At 36.3% G+C, this 22,757-nt stretch overlaps 1 protein-coding gene across 13 annotated transcripts in view; it reads left to right on the top strand.

Moving 5' to 3' along the window:
* Window positions 1-22,757, top strand: part of LOC100643486 (glutamate receptor ionotropic, NMDA 2B) — a 360,187-nt gene that overhangs the window by 213,399 nt on the left and 124,031 nt on the right. The window contains exon 1 of one of the 13 annotated variants that reach the window (XM_048407844.1): window positions 19,566-21,141. The exons of 11 other annotated variants lie outside the window; for them this stretch is intronic. The gene's annotated coding sequence lies outside the window, so the exon portion shown is untranslated. Of the gene's footprint in view, window positions 1-19,565; window positions 21,142-22,757 lie in introns of those variants that run through there. One more of the 13 variants, XM_048407847.1, reaches the window with a different exon arrangement.

Here is a 22,757-nt window from a genome sequence, read left to right as displayed (position 1 = left end):
CTGTTAAAATGGTTTTATATTCTTTTCAATTTTAAAATATGATATCAATTAAAGTATCGAAGACGATGATCAATCGAATAATATGATTAAATATTTGGTATCATTTTTGAGCTTGAAATTTGCACGCATTAGAAAATGGTGAACCACAGGTAGCTCTTCTAATAGCTTCTTTTGCGTGTATTGAAATTATTCATGATTTTTGTGATTTATGGAATAGATGCTTTAACTTCAATAGCTTCGATGCGATGTGCAAGTACATCGCTTTTAAAATTTGATTATTAAGAGCTATCGTAAAATATTAAACTCGATGTAGAACCTAATTATTCTTTTCACGAAATTCTGCCCTGAAATCTAACGAAATTCGACTCTAATAACGTGGAAAGTAGAAACGTTATTTCAATCTTTTTTACACACGCTTTCGTAATAAAAGCAAGATATGAAGGAATCTGCCGAATGAATACCGGCTTAATTTTTAAAGAAGCATCGAGTATACTACAGTTCCCTCTCAGTTTGTGCACAAAAGAATATTTTAAATATTTTAAAATAATCTTCTACTGTGATAATTTTCAACGACATTCCACTTCAAACTTCTCGAAAATCCCCTTCTCATCACCTTTATGAAATGCATTGAAAAGCTACTTCATACTTATTTACATTTCCCTGGAATTGGCGTAATTAAACCGGCCAGAGAAAGAAAACGAACATCCCGGCAGATAATTACGATTCGTAAAATACAAGTTTAATGCATCCTATCGCCAACTAAATTGCCAGCCGTAGTAAACAACTAACGACACGCGGTTCCGCTCGAAAAGAATTAACCACGAATTGGCCGGAAATTACCAGACTTTAATCGTGGACGCAACGATCTCTCGTTTAATTCGTTTCCATCGCGGATATTACGTGCTCGTATTCGACAAACGACGTTGCCACAGCTTTTTCGAATTTTTAAGTGGCGCAATTCGTTTCTACAATACAACGCTCGATCGATCTATCCGCCGTTATCCATTTTCGATCGTTGTTCTTTCACGAATTCTCTTTCAGAATATTGTAGGCACGATAGTTGAATATTTGCGCTCATTAAATATGCCGTTTCCGATAACAGCTACGCCTTTGAGATCCACTTTAACGCTCGATGACTGTGCAATTGCTTCATACAAGCGATATTATGCGCATATCAAGTGCGTGGTAGGCAAAATCAACACAGATTCCAGGTCAATGGAACGCAGAGCGTCTTAATTCCGTTGCGATGCGCGGTTATGTGAGAATTTGCTTGTTATTGTTAACGCTTTCGCCATGAGGCACGTCGATTGGTATTTCGCGTAAAGTAATCACATTTCATACATATCGTAACCTACAAATATGATATTATAGATGTTTTAATTTTTATTTAGATATTATAGGTAATTTGAATACTTTTAATTAAACGGTGTAGGTAATATAGTAGGTAATAATGGCTGTTTGATACATTCTCGAATGTTCATATCCATGTCTTAGATAATTTAGAGGATACTATTTGAATGAAATTGTTTTGTGTTTTATTTGGTGGACTTTTTACAATCAATTCTCATTGAGAATTATAAGCAAATTATTTTGGCGTGGTACTGTAACTTGAATTATAAAAGTTTATAGTATGTTTGATTCTAGTTGAATCTAATGCTTAAATCTAAAGGGTATTGTCTTTTTAGTCTGCGGATCTGATCCGTCAAGTATTTGGGTAACTAATGGGTTTTGTTGGTTGTTAACTCTTGTATTATATCTGTTACTGAATTTGGATATTTCTTCTTTAACTGTGGGTATCTTAAGGTCGCGATGCATTGTTTCGTTGGTAACATACCAAGGGAATGAAATTATTCACAGCGAAAGCACCTTGTCGATAGATTGTATTCACAAAGTCATGTTAGCTTTTGTGTTTATTTGGATTGAAAACTGATGGTTCTTTTGAAAATAATCGTGGTCAACAAATTTAGCGTATAAGTCAAGCAGAAATATATTTCCGAAACATCGAGCCCATACGATACTCGCAGATAAAAACATCCTATTCCTACGAAAGTTATAAAAGCGTCGAAACTTTTTCTGTGTTCTCTAGACTATACGTAACACATATCGTACAATTCGCGAATTTTTCCAATATAGTAGAATCGTATCCGTTTATATGTATCTGCTGGAAAACAGAAGCTTTCCCGCAATTTATATAACTGGAAATCTTATAGGAACTTTCCGTTCATACGATAGGAGTTCACGTTCGCATAAGTAGACTCAGTTAAATAAAATGAATCAACGAAGTTAAATAAAATAAGTAAACTCACGTAACAGTTGATTTAATGGACCAGAGTAAAATTATGTTTGAGCGAATGGAATTCGTGTAAACGGAGCTGCACGATAATTATTTTCTTATACTCTAGTTAGATATACCGTAAGTATCGGGGATTTGGATACGAAATAAAAATTAAGGATAATGAAATTTTAAAGGAAGACTTTTCTAATAATTCATACTAATTGTAAATACATCTGTAGAGCTTTACGATATAAAAATATAATTTCTTTGGTAATTATTTCTTAATAGATGGTACAGATGAAAATCAAACCAGCGATAAAATTATAAGTTAATTGCGATATCAATTTGATGAGGGATTTTGCGATGACGATGTGTCGCGATTTATATTTGAGTATTTTTCGTGAAACACTCAGTCCAAAAACTACTCCATATTCATATTTTTATGCAACAGAGCGAAAGTAGAATTTTTGTGAAAATAAAATAAAAAATGAAATGGAAACAAAATAAAATGTTTATTCTGTAGGAAGGAAGAGGAGAAAAATAATGGATTAAAAAATTGACAGAACGAAACAAACTGCTACTTTCGATTCATTGTCGTTATTATCTGAACTGCACACACTGTAGTTTTATTTTGTGACAAACATATGTATCGCGAATCCTCGATTCTCCCGTGTCACGATTTTCGAGTGCTGCCCGTATCATGAAACGAAAAAAGGACAGACGATGCCGGACGTTTTAATTAAAGCTTTGTGAAAGGCGCGGCCTTTATTAATTGATCTGATACTCGCTACAAAATTGTAAACACCGAAGTCAGACGAAGAGTTAAAGTGAAATATTACATTGTATCCACCGCCAATGTTTCACTTTGCATGAAAAAATTACGGAAATTTTGAAACGCTTTATTTGGGTATCGAGAAATTCCTCGTAACTGAGAATTGTTCTTTCTTTAACAAAAGTAATTCTATTAAATTATCATGTCTTTATGTTAAACGAGTGAATGAATTATTAATTTCCAAAATCGAGAAGCTATTTTAAATGTGTTCTTCCTAAAAATGGACGGTGGATAAAGGTAACTGTAGAAATAAAAGTAAATTAAGAAATATATAGTTATTGAGTCGTTTGACTATCGTAAAAAAGTCATTCAAGACCATTTTGATATGATATCAGAATCATTTAAGAATGAGAGTCGTGTATTGATTATTAATTTTATTATTCAACATACCATTTTTCAAAGAAAAGGATCACAAAAGTGCAGAATTATCGTATACCAAAATTGCGGTATTATAATTAAGAAGGCATTGTTAGATCTATAGAACTAGAATAAATTTTACATGTATCGTATAACATATACTTTGAATGTAGTATCGAACATTTCGTAAACCCATGGGTTATTACGAAATTTGGATCGATATCTGATCAAATCTACGTTTCACGTCAATAATTCCCAATAATACATATAGACCTTATTTCAATAGTAAATCAGAATCAGGTTCGTGAATTACAGGTAAAATAATTTCCAAGTTACAATTCCCAATATCGACAACTTCGATATATTACAAAGTTCTTTGTATTACGATTTTTAGAATCAGAGTAGAAATATTACATTACGAAAATTCTACAGTTGATAACTTTTATAATGTTAATACAAATCGTCCTTACAAATTTTCATAAACAAAACCTATATGGTCCACTTTAAAATTAGCAAATCGTAAAATCCAGCAAAAGTAATATATAGATAATTGCAATAGTTTCACAATGAACAGACTACAATGGTAATGTAATAAATAAAATATTAAACCCAGAAATAAAAGCAAATAAATATTCGTATCACTAGGACTACTATATTATACTGTGATATATTAAAAATAAACAACTAAAGAAAAATCTGAAATGTTTCTACTGCAGTGAAGGAAATTATAAGACGAAAAAATATGTGAAAACAAAGAACCGCTTAAATAACCCGAAATGAGCATTATACGTATACTCGTACAATTAAAATTCCAAAGTGGCTCAAGAAAAGAATACACCCGAGCGATTTTACATGCAAACTCGATCAACGATATATTAAATTAAAACAGCATACAGTAATTTTCATTCGAGAATTATTCGTATTGATTACTCAGAAAGTCACACGAATCATACATCTAAAAGCTAAGCTAGGTAACACATGCTCTCGCGAAAAATAATGTATCTGTTTATATTTTATACAGATGAAAAACTATCAACTCATCGATAAAAGTCAATCCTAAAAAAAAAATTAATTTTCCAAAGTACTTCCATGTTTTCGCTAATAAATTTCCACGTTTTTAGTAATGGCGAACTTTTCTAAAAACAAGTCACCAACCTGTCGATAAAAATCAATTCTAAAAAACAAATTAATTTTCCAAAGCACTTCTGTATTTTAAGTAATGAATTTCCATGTTTTTAGTAAAAGCGAACTACAACGCACAAATGAAAGCCGATTCCAGGAAAAAAAAGATTAATTTCCCAAAATACCTCTGTGTTTTCTGTAACGACAGGGAGAAAACGATCTAACATCTGTTATTTTGACAAGTATTAGGTTGTCTGAAAAGTGTCTTTCTTTTACACACACGTCTTTCACTACGACGCATCTTTATACAAACATGAAACCTCTTCCGTCAAACGTTGTGATCTTTATCTTGATAGAACAGAATGGATCATACGTAATTCGATAAAATAACATAAAACGGAAAATGTTGTGCATGCATTATTTCCTTATAAAACGAAAGAAACTTTTCGGACGACCTAATACGATACTTTCATTGTTAATAAATTCTCAATGAATCCATAGTCTGTCAATGATGCGAATGTCATTTATACAAATATATCGCATAAACCCACGATATTAAATAAACATATAGCAAAACATAGCTGTGTTTCCATTTGCTATAGAACTTACATTATTAATAAATCCCTCGGTGAGTGTGAGAATGTAAGATAACCACTCGGAACAGCTTCCGCAGCCGAGACCCGTTGATTTACGGGCTCTTAGATCCCACAACGTCTTTTCGTCACGGTTTGTCATCCAAAGAACTACTTCCATGCACATCTACCGAAAGCGTGTATCTTATTTGCCCGCAAAGGAACTATATCCTATCTTCTTGACAGTGTACAACATTTTCTTCGCGGAAGCTGTTCCGTCCCGCTTTCACCGGCATAACAGGAATATTTTATGTGGATCAAGCTATTTCTTCATCTCGTATGCCGTGGAATTTGGATTTCGTAAGACATTCGTGGGGAAATTCTGGCTCAGCTCGTTGAATTCCATCGAAAGCTTCGAGTTCTCGTTAGTAATGGCGGCACTGTAGACAAGAATCGAGCATCCGAAAGTCGATGCCTCTGGAAGCTGATTTCTACGTGGTGGAATTTTCTCGCGCCGCGACGCGATCAGTGAGAATACAGCGTTAGCTTCAAATGTCTATGAAGTTACGAATTTTTTTCAAATATATAGAATTTCAGAACGTTGGTCTGAAAACTAATTGTAATCTCGCAAATTTTCAATTAAATTCGTTATTTTACTTGGAACTGTCTAATTTTTTCAATGGTTTTTATACCAATTTTACTATTACTATTATGTATATAGATGGAACTTGAAAGTAGCCAGAATACGGTTTAATTAATCTATTTGCTTTGTTGCTGATATGTGCCCAGTGACTATGAAAGTGACTTAGGTCAAATATTTCTCATGCAGAAATTCTTGCATATCGTTCTAACGTAGACCGAGATGGCATAAAATAAATTAAAAATTCTATTTCCTTAATTGCTTACATTATTTTACTTGATTCGTTACTTGATTAAAGATATGAAATTGGTTTTCTTTCTCTCCAGAAAAATTACGTTCTCGCGGCTGTATCATTGCTGTAAAGAAAACAGAAAATTAATATACCCAAAAGGAATGCAAAGATTAGTAGAAACTCATAAATGGGGCAAATCTTTGCGAATGACATTAAATGCAAAAGAAAATCATTGCACAAGAATACATTTAAAATTTGCGATAAAAGAAACGGGAAATTAATAATTTAAAATTCGTCATTCGATTTATAAATAAAAGTTACAAGGATAGAATCCAATACAAAAGAAAATCTATGGTACAACGAAAAAAATACAAAAAATTAAAAAATACCCTTGCGAAAGTTTATACGCGTGTCATGAATCTATAGAACAGCATTTGCAAAAATATCTTTTACTAAATTTCAAAGTCGAATACCTATTTAACTGTGCTCATTGTATAAATCAACATTTTCACGAAGTATCATTTTCTTCGAGGTAAAAGATTCTCGTTATCCAAGCATGTACGATTAGATGGAGTTTCGTGAAAGTTGGTGGCACAGTTGGTTTGGTGAACGTTCATATCCATAAATACATACTTGTATTTGACTTTTGGTGCGCGTATGGTGCATCTTCTGTGCTTTCAGTCTTTCTTTCTCTTCCCCAATTTGTTTCGTGCCGCTAAGTGTTCCGAACTTTGTGGTTAATAACTGATGAAGGCTCTAAAAAGGGCGTGTTTATTGCTTCATAAATTCTGAAAGCAGAACAAAATTAATTTATAGCTGAATACATTCACCAGGATGATATTCCCGTGACGTCGTTTAATGAACTCATTGGAAAAATAATTCAACTGAAACGCGCACATTAAATCTTCCATATTTAAAACAATCTTGTACGAATTATTTATTGTATCATGAGAACGAGAAGAAAAAATTAAAAATAATAGTTTCTTCTTTAAGAGGACTTCTCACTAAAAACACCATTCTAAAGCTTAAGAGGAATGTTTTTGCAATTGTTAATCTCCATGAAATTTTTGAAGAGAATACCGAATTTCCTTATCAGAAAGATATTTAACCTACATTTTCTTTTATCAAGAATCATCATCACATAGGGGATGGAAACAGCCTCCAAAATTGGTGGTCGGAAATATATTTTCTGGAATACGCTATTTACTCGGCACAAAAACAAGTAACAAAGAATATAAGAAATGAAAATAAAGCGATGAAAGGGATGCAATTATTTTTCTATCTTTTATTCCAAGGAAATTCACTGAAACTGTTACTACTCGAGAAAAATATGAGAAGAGTTACAAAACGTTCAAGATCAACAGTCGCAAATTATCAACATGAACAGATACATAATAAGGAAAATACATTTCGATTTATTCGATTCTGTACTAAAATAATGCAACTAGCAAATGCGCTAGAGAATTGGAAGCCGACATAAACCATCAGAAATAATACAGTTCTTCAAAGGACGATATAAGAGTAGTACAGTGGCTACGAAAATTATTTCTACGTCACTACCTTCATTATTGCATTTATACGCTAATTAATTAGATCTGATTGTAACATTTCGTATCAAACGATTACAAAAATTTGATGATATCCAAATGAAATGTAGGATCTTTACCTGTAACGACGCTTCATTGGAAGGTATGTAAAAAAAAAAAATGCACGTGTTAACATGGATCTCGCTAAAAGTAACCACAAATACGAGCAACCGGCACACGTGCAATTTGCGCTGTAAATCGAATCGTGTCGTGTAACCTGAACGAGACCGGAGTACAAAGAACGAAGTACAAAGGCGAGCCTCCATTTGGGGAAACTGTTGGAACGATAGGGTTGATTCTGACGGAAGTACATTCGATTGCTTTTATTGTAGTTGAAAAACAGCGAGGATGAAGTCGTCGTACTCGGTTTGATCGTTATTTCGAGCGACATTGGTTTTAAACAACAATATCGGTTGCTTAGGCATTTCACAACGGTTAATCGTAAAGTCAGTATGCTGGTACAATCAAACGAGGCCATCTGAGACAGATTGGCTTCTCCGCTATGCGGATCTCGAGCAACAAGGCTTCTCGGACAAAGGGATGTCTTTCGAAGGAAACAATGTGGCTTCTCCCTGGACATTCTACCGCCAAAAAAGTAATTTACGCTTGCATAACTTTGGCATATTTGTTTTTACTTGTTGGAGCTTCCACTTTACAGTAATGAAACTTAGAGAAAGGCTATTAGCAAAAGGTAAACGGTGTTTATAAGTTTTACGATCTTTAAAATTTTCATAATCTTATGTTCAGGGATTGAAGAACAGATTACGATAGGTGAAAATACGATAGATGTTGCAATCTGTAAAATTCGTATAATTACTATTTATCGCGGTTTTCTTCTTTGATTGGCGATCTACTTGCAAAGTAACAATTTAAAGTATTAATAGGCGAAGTCATTGATTGATTAGATTTCTGAGTCTAAGAACTAGTCTAGGAACGTATTAAAGCGATGTAAATAAAGAAGTATAGGTTGATAGTATAGGTAGTATAGATCCAATACAAATAATTACAGTGCTGCGTAGTTTAATTCCATATGAAAGTTTCAAACGATGTACAGTCATCAATCGCATTTCTTTCAAAAATTGTATACACGTCAGCTGGTCAACTGATCCTCCTAACCACTCAAAACAGCTCAATTCGTTCGATCCAGTTTCAAATACGATCATTGTATTGTAAAGCCTGCGATTTTGAAGTCACTCTAAACTCGATTAACTGCGAATTTCATGAATTTTAATATTCGAATGATATTAAAAAATCGTAGCGTTGAAAAGATGGCTTTGAAAACACCAAACGTGCCAAGGTCCATCCTGAATTCCTTCTGGAATCTGTAACACTTCGAAATTCATGACCCTAAATCCTGGATTATCCCAGTCTAGGTGTCGTAGATCAAGATTTAAGATCCAGTGCCGAAGGTTCAAAGTATTGAATTTGAAAACAGAGGTTCGGAATGTAGGATTTGAAAATTTGAAATCGATGTCTCCGCGATACCAGGATCTGTGCTAAGTTTTAGTATTACAGAATCATGCACTTTAAGTCTCCTCTTAAGTTCTACCATTAGAGTGGTCTGATGCGTTTTCCACGGATCTAGGTCACGGTATCCGAAGTTTCACGATGCTGCAACTAAGACTGTGGCACTTTAATGTGGTACTTTATAGTACTTTAATATATCCGAAATACGATATACGAAGTCTCTCGATTCTGCAATATTAAAATTGTAATTTTCTTCGTCTCACAATTCTAACGTGATCCGAATTGGTCTCACGATTTTGCTGTCGCGAACTTGAAAGTTTCTTCCTCTAGTAGTGGTCTGAGACGTGTCCCTCGATCATCTTAGATATTTCAACATTGCCCTAATGGTTTCGTACGAGCGTCTTATATTCGTAAGAAATTTTACTCCTCACAAATCAAATAGTCTTTGCAGCTGTTTTGGAAATACTACGTTGTAGACTGACTTTTATCGAAGAATATAAATTTAAAGTTTCAACGTTGAGCTACGATTCTAACTTACAACACTTTTAAGTTTTACCAAAAGCTCACTGTCTAACTTCTTAATAGTATTATATTTTTAAAAGTAGAGCTACCGAGGGCTGAAGTATAAAACTTGTACTAAAGGAATGAAAAAGGAAAGACACGAAGAAAAATATAAGCATATAAATATGTTTTATGAGGTAGATTATTATAACGTGTTGATTAATTAAAGAGACAGGTGATAAAATGATAATAGTCAGTGTATATTAAAATCACTTTGAATACAAATACAGAGATAGTGTATGCCGGTTGTACTCGTCGCTCACTTAATGATACTGTTCAACTATACTCTCGTTATACTGACTCGCTATTCGACGGTATATGACTCGCTATAATGACTGTCCTAGAGAGCACGTTCGTCTATTTGTAATGACCGGTGTTATAAAAAGTTGAAATGTAACTCCGGTTGACGGTTACAAATAACGACGATAATGTTTTGTCCGGAGTTCGTTTACCTTTGAACCTAGCGAGCCAAAACAACGTTGGTATTCCAAGGCAAAATAATACGAGTCTCTCCCGATTCAAGTCTGCCGTTGACTCATATGCCGTTACATTTATCTAAATAAAAAATTATTATTAGAAAATAAACAATAGTTACTGGATTTTTAAAAAATTTCATTCATATTACGCAAAATTGCGATATACGAAAAATCATTTTTATCCCGTGTACAGAAATTTCCACGTGGCACCATTCATTCGAAATCTCCACGTGCATTCTCTGAATCGCTTCTCCCTTCCATTGCTCTAATCCAAACATTCGCGCGATTCTCAATCACCCGTCATTCACACGAATTCTCACTGTGAAAATGCCCTCACACTGCGAAAACACTTCAGCAGCACCCATTACGTGGATCACGGAGTCACGTGTGGGTGCCACTCCAGCCGCCTAACTCAGCCTCAACAATGTCGTCGATATCGAAAGTTGCTGAAACAAAGTAACTTTCCTCGTTGCTCGTGGGACGTCTCGTTAAGAACCGTGCCTGATTCTTCCGTAACTTTGCGACTCGTACAGCATTTCCTTCGCTACCTCTTAAAGAATTCCCACTAAAGGATTTCTATGACTTGCTTTCCGCTCGTTCGCACCACCTTTTACAGTCCTATCGTACGTTCTTTGTAAATAGCCACACACATACACGTGAACGTGTTTAAGGACGCAATAGATCAGTCGTTGTCGGCGAATCTTCAGTGCTATCGATTGGATTACGCGGGAAATACCCTTTTGTGCGACGTTTCCTTTTAACGACATCGAGTTTAAACAGACGTAGATCTTTTTTACGTCAATTTTTTTTTACGTAACACGGAGAGAAAGTTCGTTGTTTTACGGGATATCGATTGGATATATTTATCGGGAGTTACTAGTCTTTTTTAACAAACATTGTTTGGATTGTTTGTTCGTGTTTGATTGTCTCTCCCTATCCTTTTCTCTCTACCTTTCTTTTCTTTTCTCTTTTGGAGAAGTAAAATTTCCAGTTTCAATTAATTACCGCGGACCTAGGCGAATATCGCTCGAAATAAAGAATGGGCTAATGGCTTCCTGAAATCGTACGCGGGTAATAAGTTTCTTTATTTTATGCGAGGGAATTGAATTAGAAGGGGCGGATTTCATTTAGATTACCTTTAACCGCGTTGCGCTTTTTCCGTACAATCGTACTTTTCTATTATTAAGCGATATCTTAAGTTTGAATAAAAAAAAAATGAAAGAATCTTTACTGATTGCTCGTTTCAAGTTCATTGAGACGATAGCAATGTCGAAACACAAAAATTCGACGGTCACAGCGGAATTAGAGAAGAGCGAATGAAAATAAACCGAACTTTTAAATTTCGGTAATTGTAGGATTCTGGTTTCAATGTATATATCTTGAACAAAATTACAAATTCTAATCCCTCAGAAATATCGTTCGCGATAAAAGTATTCCGTTCTGAATTTGTACATAAATTAATTTAAAGGATCGAAGATTTGATCGAGAGTTCGTACTAAAAGTACATTAAATTCCAGCAACTCCAATTTTAATCATTCGCTATATGCATTTATTGAATGTATACCTATAAACCAACAAAAGAATCGCGTTGCACGAAATTCTTTCACCGACTGTATGGTTATTGGTGTCCATTTCGAATCAAAAATTGTTTGCGGACCACTTGCAAGTAATCATTTTCTGTGCACAATTTCTATTCGAAATCAATTAATTACCTTTGTACTTGCAAAGTAAACATTCACGTTACAAGCTCGAAATTGATCTCGAGCTCATTGTACTTGAGACAAACCAATGCGCTGCGACTTTAATTGCATACGATTTGCAGTTTCTCTTCTTTCGACGTTCATTATATAAATTCTACTAAAACGCGATAAATTCAATATCCGCGTTAAACACCGTGAGATTAAAAAACTTGAACGGGTAAAGACGCCAATATTACATTCTGCGCTCTTGAATATTCATTGAAACTTAGACTCGTACGGTATTAAACTTCGGATAAAGGGTTGGAACGATTAGAATGTCTCACCTCGAGATATCATAAAAGGAATATTCTGAAACTTTCGACGCTGTTAGCATAAAGCGTTAAACTTGTGGACAACTTCATATGGATCGATGGCAATTCCAATAAGTGACTTTTCTCGTTGAAACAACGCTTAGACCATGTTTTTATATTTCACCTCATTACGCGTAAACAATTTTTATTAAATACAATGAAATTTTATTATTACTATTTTTGTGTCATTATTATTAATCTGACGTCTAAAATTGTAGAAAAAAGTCAAATAGGTAGAGTAAATAGATCAAATGACGAAACGTTCTGCCCATGAATAAATCCCACGATAGAACATCAAGGAAGAGAAAGAAATTCTTGAAAAATCTTAAGTCTCGAGAAACCTTTAGACGTAATAAAATTTTCTTATCGTTTTCTCCTTATCGCTATTATTCATAATATAACACAATATATCTAACGAAGGAAATATTAAGTCGAAAAGTCATTTTATGAACAAGTAGCACAAAAACTCCGCTATACGTCTAATATCAACAAGTAAGAAGAAGAAATAAAACAAGGAAGATCAAAAGGAATGTCTGAAAGACGGTCATAGAATATTCCCGCAAGGAAATCGCGCTTTTCTTTCTCCTAAGAAATCCAACCCCGATAAGTATCGCGACCAAAGACATCGAAGACGCCTTCAGACTAATCGCGTTTCGGCTGCAAAAGGTTTGAGTTTCAGTCAGTTTGCCCTTGGTGAACCAGCGTTCTACCTTTTTCCGTTCCTTTATAAAAGCATCGATGCCGTATAAAAGTACACCCCTATTTTCTTACGGTAGCATGAAAGTCCCTGGTGAGCTGTTCCACGGACTAGCAGCCCGAGGGGCGAGATTCGAAACGTGAGACTACAATCGACTCTCGGGAGGGATCCACGATGCTTACAAGGTAAATTCTGTCGTCGTAGGGAATTCCACGGGTATGCAATTGTTCGTTTCGAATATTGTTCCTTCCATGGATTTCTCTGTATACGTGATCCATCGAAAAAGTCTCTAGTTCCTTTAATGGAAATTCCCTCTGCATTTCTGTTTGAGAAGAAGAATTTGAAATTTCAATGAATTCTCGGTGATTGAATAAGAAATTTTCTTTATAGATGTATCCTTTTTTTCTGTGAATATATAAAATATAAAAGTTTTATAAATAAAGTTTTGAATAATTTAAGGACTACTAAACAAAGAAAAATCAAATCAAAGCTTGTGCGTATGTGTCTTTTTCCAAGAAAGCAAAAGAATCTGTTCGATACTCGATCACTCTTTACAATACTCTTTGTAATATTCATCATAGAATGCGTTACTGTGTAAAAGGATGAAAAATTTAACGAGGATCGTCTTCGCTAGCGATAGATGAAAAGACAGATTCTTCTATCTCGTAGAAGTCTTTGTGAAATTTTCTATATATCCCTCTAAAACGATAAGCTCATCTTGTTAACCTTAAAGATTCTATCGCCGAGCGATTAGGTTTTCTTTGATTGCGCAACTTCAAGATATGTCGCTCCGCTGTTCACAAAATCCCAGAATCTACTTTTGTAATTGAACAGAACATTACGAGATAAGAAAATCTGAAGTAATCCCAAAGATGAATTTCTCGATATAGACGATCTACTTTCGCCATTATATTTATCTTCATCAAAATTTCAAAGAACACTCGATCTTGGTTAAAGATGCTCGTTTACCGGCATCTCACGATTATTAGTTCCGCCGACGGCGGAGGTTCAACTTTCAGGAAGAAAGTTCGTTGAGAAATGCGTGACGCCTCGACGTCGACACGACTTCTTATTACATTAACATAAAAATTGTGTTTGTGGCGTACGAAAGGACGCGATAGCTCGGCTTCTTCCTTAGGGTTGCCGGCATCTCATATTACTTCCCTGTGTCAGTAGGCTAACATACATACATAATGTAATAGATTTAGTGCGATTTGTTAAATGGCTGTGCGCTATTATGATAATAAGAATCGAAACTGTTTTAATTCCGGTTTATTTTTATCATCGAGCATTAACCGTGGATCACCTAAATTTATAAAAGTCATTTCGAACGTGTTCTATTGTATTCCATAAGCTTCTGATTTGGATTCATCAAATTCTAAATTGGGACACCATCGGGGCGAATATTTCTTTGCGTTTATAATAGGACTTTTTCAAACGGAATAATTTAACGATAGAGAAGTACAGATATAAAAATTACATGGTGTATATAGTATATAGGTTGCTTGAGAAACTTTAAATAGAACAAGCAGTTCAATTTTATTAACCTGTTAGTGACAAACGTATTTGCATTTTTTTCCAGTCAATTCCACGTCGTCGAATTCTTTTTTTTAACACTGTTGCCATAAGAAAGGAATTCTAAGGATTTCATTACTCTTTCTATAATACAATCCATTTCTCGTTTCTTCTTGTACCGCTAGATTCTACAATTTTATGAAGTTTCAAGAAATTGAAATATTTAGAAGACTATGAAATATAAATCTTCTAAATCATGGAAATTTCCTTCAAATTTTTATGCTTCTACAGCAGACTCTTGTAAGGTATCTTTTGTTTCATCCTTTTCTTCTTCTTTTTTTTTGGTACTTTCATAAAACAATATGCAAGCTATTCACATTATTTAGTTTCTCGATAATATTGTGTTTATGTAACTCTTGAGCTTGCTTCTTAATGGAGTAATGTAGATCAGCAATGTCGTCGTTTATCTTTAGGCTACGTTGTTTTACCATTTTTTAATAGTTTGCACAATATTTAACGGCGCTGCAGCGTTAAGACGCGAACTTCGGGTGAAGTGACTCGGAAGTTGGAGCAAGTTCTCGCGAAAGAAGATAATGCTTTCCGTTTTCTTTTAAGCTTTTCCTCGTTCTTAAAGCAGTTCTTGTTTATGCTATAGCGGTCGACACGAAAGATCCGTCGTACGATCGGTCGTATCAGTATGATTTTAAAGTATCCCGCAATGCTATCTGATTGTTGAATACTACATATAATAAAGGTTTATACAACTTCTCAACTATCATAAATTTTACTTGATATTATACTAAAAATAGCGACGTTTCGCTGAAATACGCGAAAAGTTACTCGTGTCGATCGAAATTTTCACGTTCTTCAATTTTATTTTGAAGAGTGTTTACGTTTCATAGTACGTCCGTAGTAACTTATTTAATGTTTCAATCGCTGGCTCGTGAACGTAGAAACGTGTTCAGAAACTGAAACGTTAAAAACAACAGGAAAAGCTGACGTAGCACAGGGTTCTTCAAAAGTTTGCGGAAAGTTAGCAGAACTAGCGCTAAAGCGAGTCCGTGGCGACCAATATCGCGTGGATTAGCAAGTTTATGCTACTTAACCAAGGTTAAACAATTCTTGTTCCGGGATTTCCTTCTGGCTCGTTTATTCCAGTCAATTATTGAATTAATTCGCAGCTATTACATGTTTCATCGCCTTTCCGAACTTTTTTATAGTTTTTATTAAAAGTCCGAATTTTGCAGGTCAGAGATTTGAAATTTCGTTATATGGAAAATTCGCGTTGCCAGTTTGTTCGTTTGTATCTCGCTTTATAACTTTTGAATATTTTTTTATTTTCTTCGCGTCTTTCGAATATTTTTTGATATTTTTCACGTCCTTTGAATATTTTTTCATTTTTTTGTAAACATAAATCATGACACCACGGTTTCCTGATATTGTTTTTGTCACAGAGACGTGCCATTCATGTATCGCATTAATGACGTCGGTACACTAGCTTTTTTCATACATCGTGAATTTTTATTCGAATATCGAAATGATCCTGCATCGTCAGTGATTCTTTTTCGTTTGTAACGATGGTTTCCCGACATTTGAAACAGCACTGTGACGAACTTCTGCGTGTTGATCTCCGCGATAAATTTCCCTGAATTGTATCAAACATCTCACGTCTCCTCGGTAAATATTATTCCATCTATTTATTTGCTATGTTGAATTTTACTGTAATAAAAATGTTCTGTTAAAGAAAAAAGATCATTCTTGTGGTGGAGGAAAATTAATAATCACGGTACAGAAAAACAACGATATTTGTCAAATTACTTTATACAAATAGCCTGGAGAATGTTGCGAATAACGGGACGATAATAATTACCCTGTCAGTTTTGATCTTAATTTACTGTCAAATTTACGTCACTAAATTTTCAACGTTTTCAACTACCGAAATATGTATTTGTTTCCATCTGTAGAACTGTACCTATCTGATAAGACGGTTTCATTGTTACGGGCTAATGTGAAAGCTCTTAACTAGAAGTGGTAAATTCAGCCTTTAGATCGTCGACAAAACAAATCCTATCAGAGTGATTCACTGTTGTCGGAAATTATGAGACATCTTGTGGTATGATCTACATTAATCTGCTTTTGTAGCTACGGTAGAAAATGACGCGGTAAGATGTACTTTCGAATTTACTGTATTAATAGAATTTGTATCTCCCTGGATAATTTTATCTTCAATCTTCACAAAGATTTTTTCAAAAAAAAGCATCGTCGCAATATTACCAACAATAAAAGTTAATTAAGCAATAACGCAATTAATAAGTTGATTTAACATCTCCATGCTTAGAACGAACTTTTCACGTTTATCAGATGTTCCACATCTTTATTTTGCGTACGATGATTTGTCACATAAGATTATATATAACGTAACCGCGATATAATGCATAAGATATGAACACAAACAGTATCGATACATCTGAAAACGTTGTCAGTGCACACAGTGTCATAAATTCCAGTAACTGTATGTATCCTACATACATACATATATTATTTTCTTAATACATATATTATTTTCTTCACGGGTAGAAAGAAGCTAAATAACATCAGAAAGGCAGAGAAAACGTCTTAAACTATTGGCTTATATTTCTTTCTACGATATCGAATCAATAGCCTATAACAAATACTGGGTCGAGTCTCTTGATCCCTCGCCATTTCGGAGATCGACCATATATTGCAACGTCATGAAAACGTTTCTGCGCTTATCCTAGAGGAACGGGGCGAACCACAATGTCGAGGGTTTCCGTCACCCGCATAGGTTACATCTGTTATAAGCCTAATAATGGAAACTACGCGATGCGCGAGTAATTCTCGCGGTGTCTGCGTTAATTTGCTTGAGCAAACCTTGCGTCTCGTCCGTTGTTGCTTCAGAAATGGATATCACGTGATCGTACCTTTCGATACGTTGCCGGATGTCTCGCGAAATTGAGTAAACGTACGAGACGAAGTGATTATTAACGACTGATTGAAGGTAAAGTGAGATCGAGTGTCCTTTGATGATGGAGCAGTGAATATAATAATAAGGAGAATAATATCTCATATAATAATATTCCAGACTCGGATGAATATCAAGCGTCGAAGATGTTAAATAGATTCGTGTATGCAATTAGAAATATTAGAATACAGGCCCGAATATTATCAAGAACGAGTAAATGACGGATGACTGGAGATAGAATTTTCTTAGTAAGAAGAATAAGACTCGAATGACTAACTTCCAAAACGAGTAAACGTGAATTCACGATTAACGGATGATTAGAGGTAGAATCGGATCGATTTTGACGATGGAGCGATGAATATAGCAGTAAGGAGATCAAGATCTTGATCAGACTTGGATCAGACTTGATCAGCATCGAATATCAAAGATGTTAAACTGGTTGGTGTATGCGGTTAGAAATAGAGAACGGGGTTGAGTATCTTCTGGAACAAGCAAATTTGATCAGTAAATAGCTGGAGACTTTGGTCAGACAGCCGATGAATATTGAATATCGGAGATACTAAATCGGTTACAGTTTGTAGTAAGAGGTACAATAAACTCGAGTACGTTTTACCACTGGCAAAGTGGATTCGATGGGCCGGTACTACGAAACTTTGATCAGACATCGATGAATATCGAATATTCCAGCCATCGAGTTTGCCAAAATTTATGAATTCGGAAGGAGATTAATGTGTGTATGAACGAGAGAAGATATTTAATCGGCGTTTAATTATAAAGACTGAGAGGACCTTACGAAGATTAAGTTGATAGATAATCGAAATATATTAAACGCGAAGTATATGTTATACGTGTCTTTATAACGCTAGATTATTGCTAAATTACGAAGATTTTTCTTCATTTTTATTCGTTTAATCGAATGAGCTTGCGTTATATTAATCCTTGTAATATATTCGAAGCGTATCGAATGTGGTTTATAATATTGAAAAGTTCGAGGAATTTAATTATCTAATATCAATTTCCAGTAATTTACGTTCACAATTAATTTATTAATTCATAAGTAAGATACATTATCGTTGGAAAGCCCTTAGGTATTTATTTATTTTTGATAGAATGCAATTTAATTAAAAAGTGGAAGATGAAAGAACCCGGTGACTTTGTTTCTTTCTTCTTTCGCCGTTGTTCAATAGCAAAATACTATCCTGTGATTAAATCGACTTCTTAGCCATTCATTAGGCAATGAATGAATTGATTTTATCAAGCATTAAGTCTCGAAGACTTCTTTGACTATTGGAAAAGCTTTTTATCTTTAGATCGTTTAATTTTTAAACTATAAAAGGCGAATGAAATAATTCTTTCATCGATGCAAAAATCATCGCGATTAATTCAAACAGTAATACTAAAAATCAACGATTATCTCAACAGATCACGTATATAATTTTAAAATACATCATTAGTAAATACACGAATAATTTACGTTCGTCGATTGTATTCACTCTAAATCTACAAATTCCACAAAAACTTGGAAATTATTGAGTTGAGCAATAAGTTTATTCGCTGTTCATTAACATATACATCTCGAAAAATGTTATAAAAATTGTAAAAACAATGTAAAGATACGTGTAGAGAGAAATAAGATAAATATGTTATTCCCTGGTTAGATAAATTTCACATGAGAATAATAACACTTGACGTTCCTTTTTTCAAAGAAAATGAACTTACTATTCAACCCAATATTATTATACTTTTATCCTTTTATATATCTTGAATTCACACGCGATAATACACGCGACGATATACACACTATATAAAATTGGCCTGAAAATATTCGATCGAAGCAATTCTGAAATTCCATTCCACATCCTATCGACATATGTCAGAATCCAACGTCTCTCGCAGAATCCCTAAACCGTCCTCTCGGCTTTAATTCGGTATCGCTGACTCATCGGCACAGCGAGGAACGCGTCCCGCTGAAAAAATAATCAGCACGACCGCGCCGCCCCTTTAACGGAGCAACGCGCAGGGGCGCGCACGGTTTTCGTCTCGTAGGAATCGGCGGGGTGCGTGAAACTTTTCCAAGGGTATAGTGATAGTGCCGTGGACCACCACCAGGGCGACAGTTGGCGCGCTTGGGCGCGGTAACCAAGGTTACCATGCGCATGGGCAATGACAGAATTCGGGGCATCGGTTGTGGAGCACACTACGGGGGTGGTTTTTCGCGTTGGCACACCCGGGCGGTTAGCTGGGCGGTGTCTGCAGCCTTCACTTTCCTTCTAAAAATCGAAGGCTACGGAGCTGGTAGCCGCCTTTTTTCCTCTTTTTCTCCCTGTCGCTATCTTTCCCCCCTTTGTCACACTTTCCCTCCTTTTCCGTTCGTAACGCCATCGCGTCTGTCTTCCGTCCACGGACCGCCGTGCAGTCTCGCGTTTGTCATTCTCCTATCCTCCTCCTCCTCTTTCTATCTTTGTCTTTCTCTTTCTCGCACGCACACAGAACAGGCCGTTCTTCTTTTCTCCTGCGGTAGAGCGCAGTGACACGTGTCACACGGGGAACGGCGGCTACGAAGCAGACACCCCCGTGGGTGCACGTGCAGCCTCGCGGTACACGCGCCAAAACAAGAAAAAAGTGAAAGTGCTTCGAAAGAGCAACGTTGCCTGTAACTATCGATGATGTTTTTAGTACAGCCAGTGCTCACGATGACGTGCCCGTGGTTGTCGGTTTTCAGACTCGAAACGTTGGTTCGTGCGACGATGGACTGATCGACGAGTCGACCGAGAGAGAAAGAGAGAGAGAGAGAGAGAGTTGGTGTGATATCCGACTCTCGTGGTACTATCCATTATAGGATCGCAGGAAGTCGAAGAACGGATCGTAGCAGGAAGTTGTTTGATTCCGCTGCGCCAGTAAAATTTCCCAGTCACGTGATCGTCGTGAGGGGTTGCGAAAGAAGGGGAGAGCGGAGCGTGCCGTAGTCGGCGATACTCCGAGGTGACGAGGGGTGCCTCGTGCAACTGCCTCTGTCTCTGTTGGTTGTCTGTCTGGTGGAGATAGTCGGTGCGTGGTGATCGACGAGGGAGAATTGAAATTGATGTGCTGGGAGCCGCGTGTTTGGTCAGTTGAACGCGATGTTCGGTCGAGTGCACAGGGATCGGTTGTTTTTGACGCGGAGATAAAAATGAACGAAAGAAGAGTCTACGAAACGGGAAGGTCCCTGTAGGAAAGTCTATCTCTGAGAGATCGCCGCAAAATGGACACGACAATCGATGTGTCAAGATCAGCCAGTCAAGAAGATTATCTCGTTTCTAGGAATCAGATGAGATTTTCCATTCCGATGAACACCCTCTGTCGTTTCTACGGGCGCGTACAGTGTCGTTAATCGATCTGCCGTCATTGTTCGTGCAACTATGAGGGCCAAGTGCGAAACTTGCCAGTGTTTACGAAGACTCGACCGATGAGCGGACAGCGTGGACGTTACAATCGTCGTTCAGGATGGCCTGATTTCCTTCCGGGAATAGGGTGGATCGACTACCAAAGCGTCGAACCTTGACACTCGCCGGGCGAACGAATGAGAATTGGGTTTCTCGATTACTCGATGGGAATCGTCCCCGGATATCACTGCCAGAGAAACAGAGATTTATTTAGTGTTTGTGTGGGGTATGTCGTACGAATTTTATGGACGACCCGCTTTCAAGGAACAAGAGGTATTTTCATCGTGTAAGGGGTATGATCATTCCTGCATTGATCTCTACAACATGTTTCTAGTCGACGATCGTACGTCACAGGTGTGGCATAGTTTCTCGTACGTCTAATGCCTTCTTTGACGTTAGGAGGCTCGAACAACAATATTCTCGATGCTACGAGCGTTAAATTTCCTTCGATTCTGTCATCTCCGAAAGCCTCGTGCAATATTAATACCGAGGTTAATGTCGAATACCACGCCGTGGAACGTTAGTGGAATAAACCCGCGTTTTACCGCTTCTAAAACCGGCTATGTGATCGCCGCGCGAACATGAATTTCATTGGATCGTAGCACGGTGCTCTCTGCTACTTATTTTTCTAGTAGTCGGTTACAGGTCGTGGAAAAAGTTCTTGGGTTTCTAGCTGTTCCGGAATGCGGCAAAACTAAACGTTATCTCGGCTGGGCGAGTAAAAACATTTCAGCGTGTAAAGTGTTCGGTGTCAGACGGTGCTTGTTTCTAGCATTTTAACGCGAGATACGTGTACGAATTAGCCTCGCGGCAAAAATTTACTTGGAAATAGCAGCGCTGACATATACGAGTATGCGTTGGCATAAATTGTCGAAATAGCTCGTAAGTTCCGCATGAAATTATTATTTTCTTCTACGGTTTTATCGTGCGTAGTATGCGTACGAGGCCATCGTTGTAAAAACGGTGCCAGGAAAGAAACGCTGTCGTTCGCGATAATCGAGATCCACGGTAGATAATAATCGTTTCGTGCCGGTTTATCGAGAACAAACACAATGGTATCATGGAACGAACAGGCCAACCGTGAAATCGTTAAATCGTCGAATCGTACTCCATCACCTCTGTACATCACAATCGAACGGTCGGAAGTAGCTACACGCCTGGTTTGAAAGCACTTGACCCCACGCCATCGCGTGTGTATCTTGCCTATAAATCAGCCTTAGAGAGCCGTTAGGCATCTCAGTCACGCTCTAAAAAACGGTGGCGAATTTACATCAGAAAGGGGGCGCGGCCTTCGAATTTGCGATTATAATTGTGGATTCGACCGAAAGGGCCGCCCGAATGAATGGAAACGCGAAAATTCACGAGTCCACTCCCGAACATATATAGGTCTTTTTTCGGGATTTCATGGCTGCAAGAAGTTATTTAGGTCGGCCGGGCTCGAACAATTAGTAACGAATCCTCGAATTTGCGATGTAGACGCAAAAATAGGAGATCATTCGATCGAGCGTGTAGAAAACATGTTGAACGGCGTTCTTGTTTCTTTTTTTTTTTTTTTTTTTTTTATAGAAACTTTAATCGTAGAGGTTTTTGTCGAGATTTTGCGCTAACTATTTCTATTGATATTTTTGTTGATATTACCCGATAATTCAACGATGTTTTAGTATTTAATACTCTCTAGTTAATAATATTTGCGGATTATATTATTTAGTTAAAGAACGAAAGTAGCAACAAAGTCTAAAGAAAAGTACCAAGTATTAGGAATATGAAGACTTTGATAAATCATATTTCGCTGAATATACACGATCGAACAATTTCGAGTACGTTATAGATATTAATTTACTTCAATCATCATCTTCCTCTTGGACAGTGTGCATTTTATTCAACCCAATTGTAAAAATAAGAATGAAACAAAGCTAGTCATCTTGTGATGCAACTGAAGCTTTAATCAAAGACAAACGTAACTTTCCTCT

This window comes from Bombus terrestris, chromosome 7 (assembly GCF_910591885.1).
Source record: "Bombus terrestris chromosome 7, iyBomTerr1.2, whole genome shotgun sequence".
NCBI classification, from domain to species: Eukaryota; Metazoa; Arthropoda; class Insecta; order Hymenoptera; family Apidae; genus Bombus; species Bombus terrestris.
This window is presented reverse-complemented; position numbering and strand designations above follow the sequence as displayed.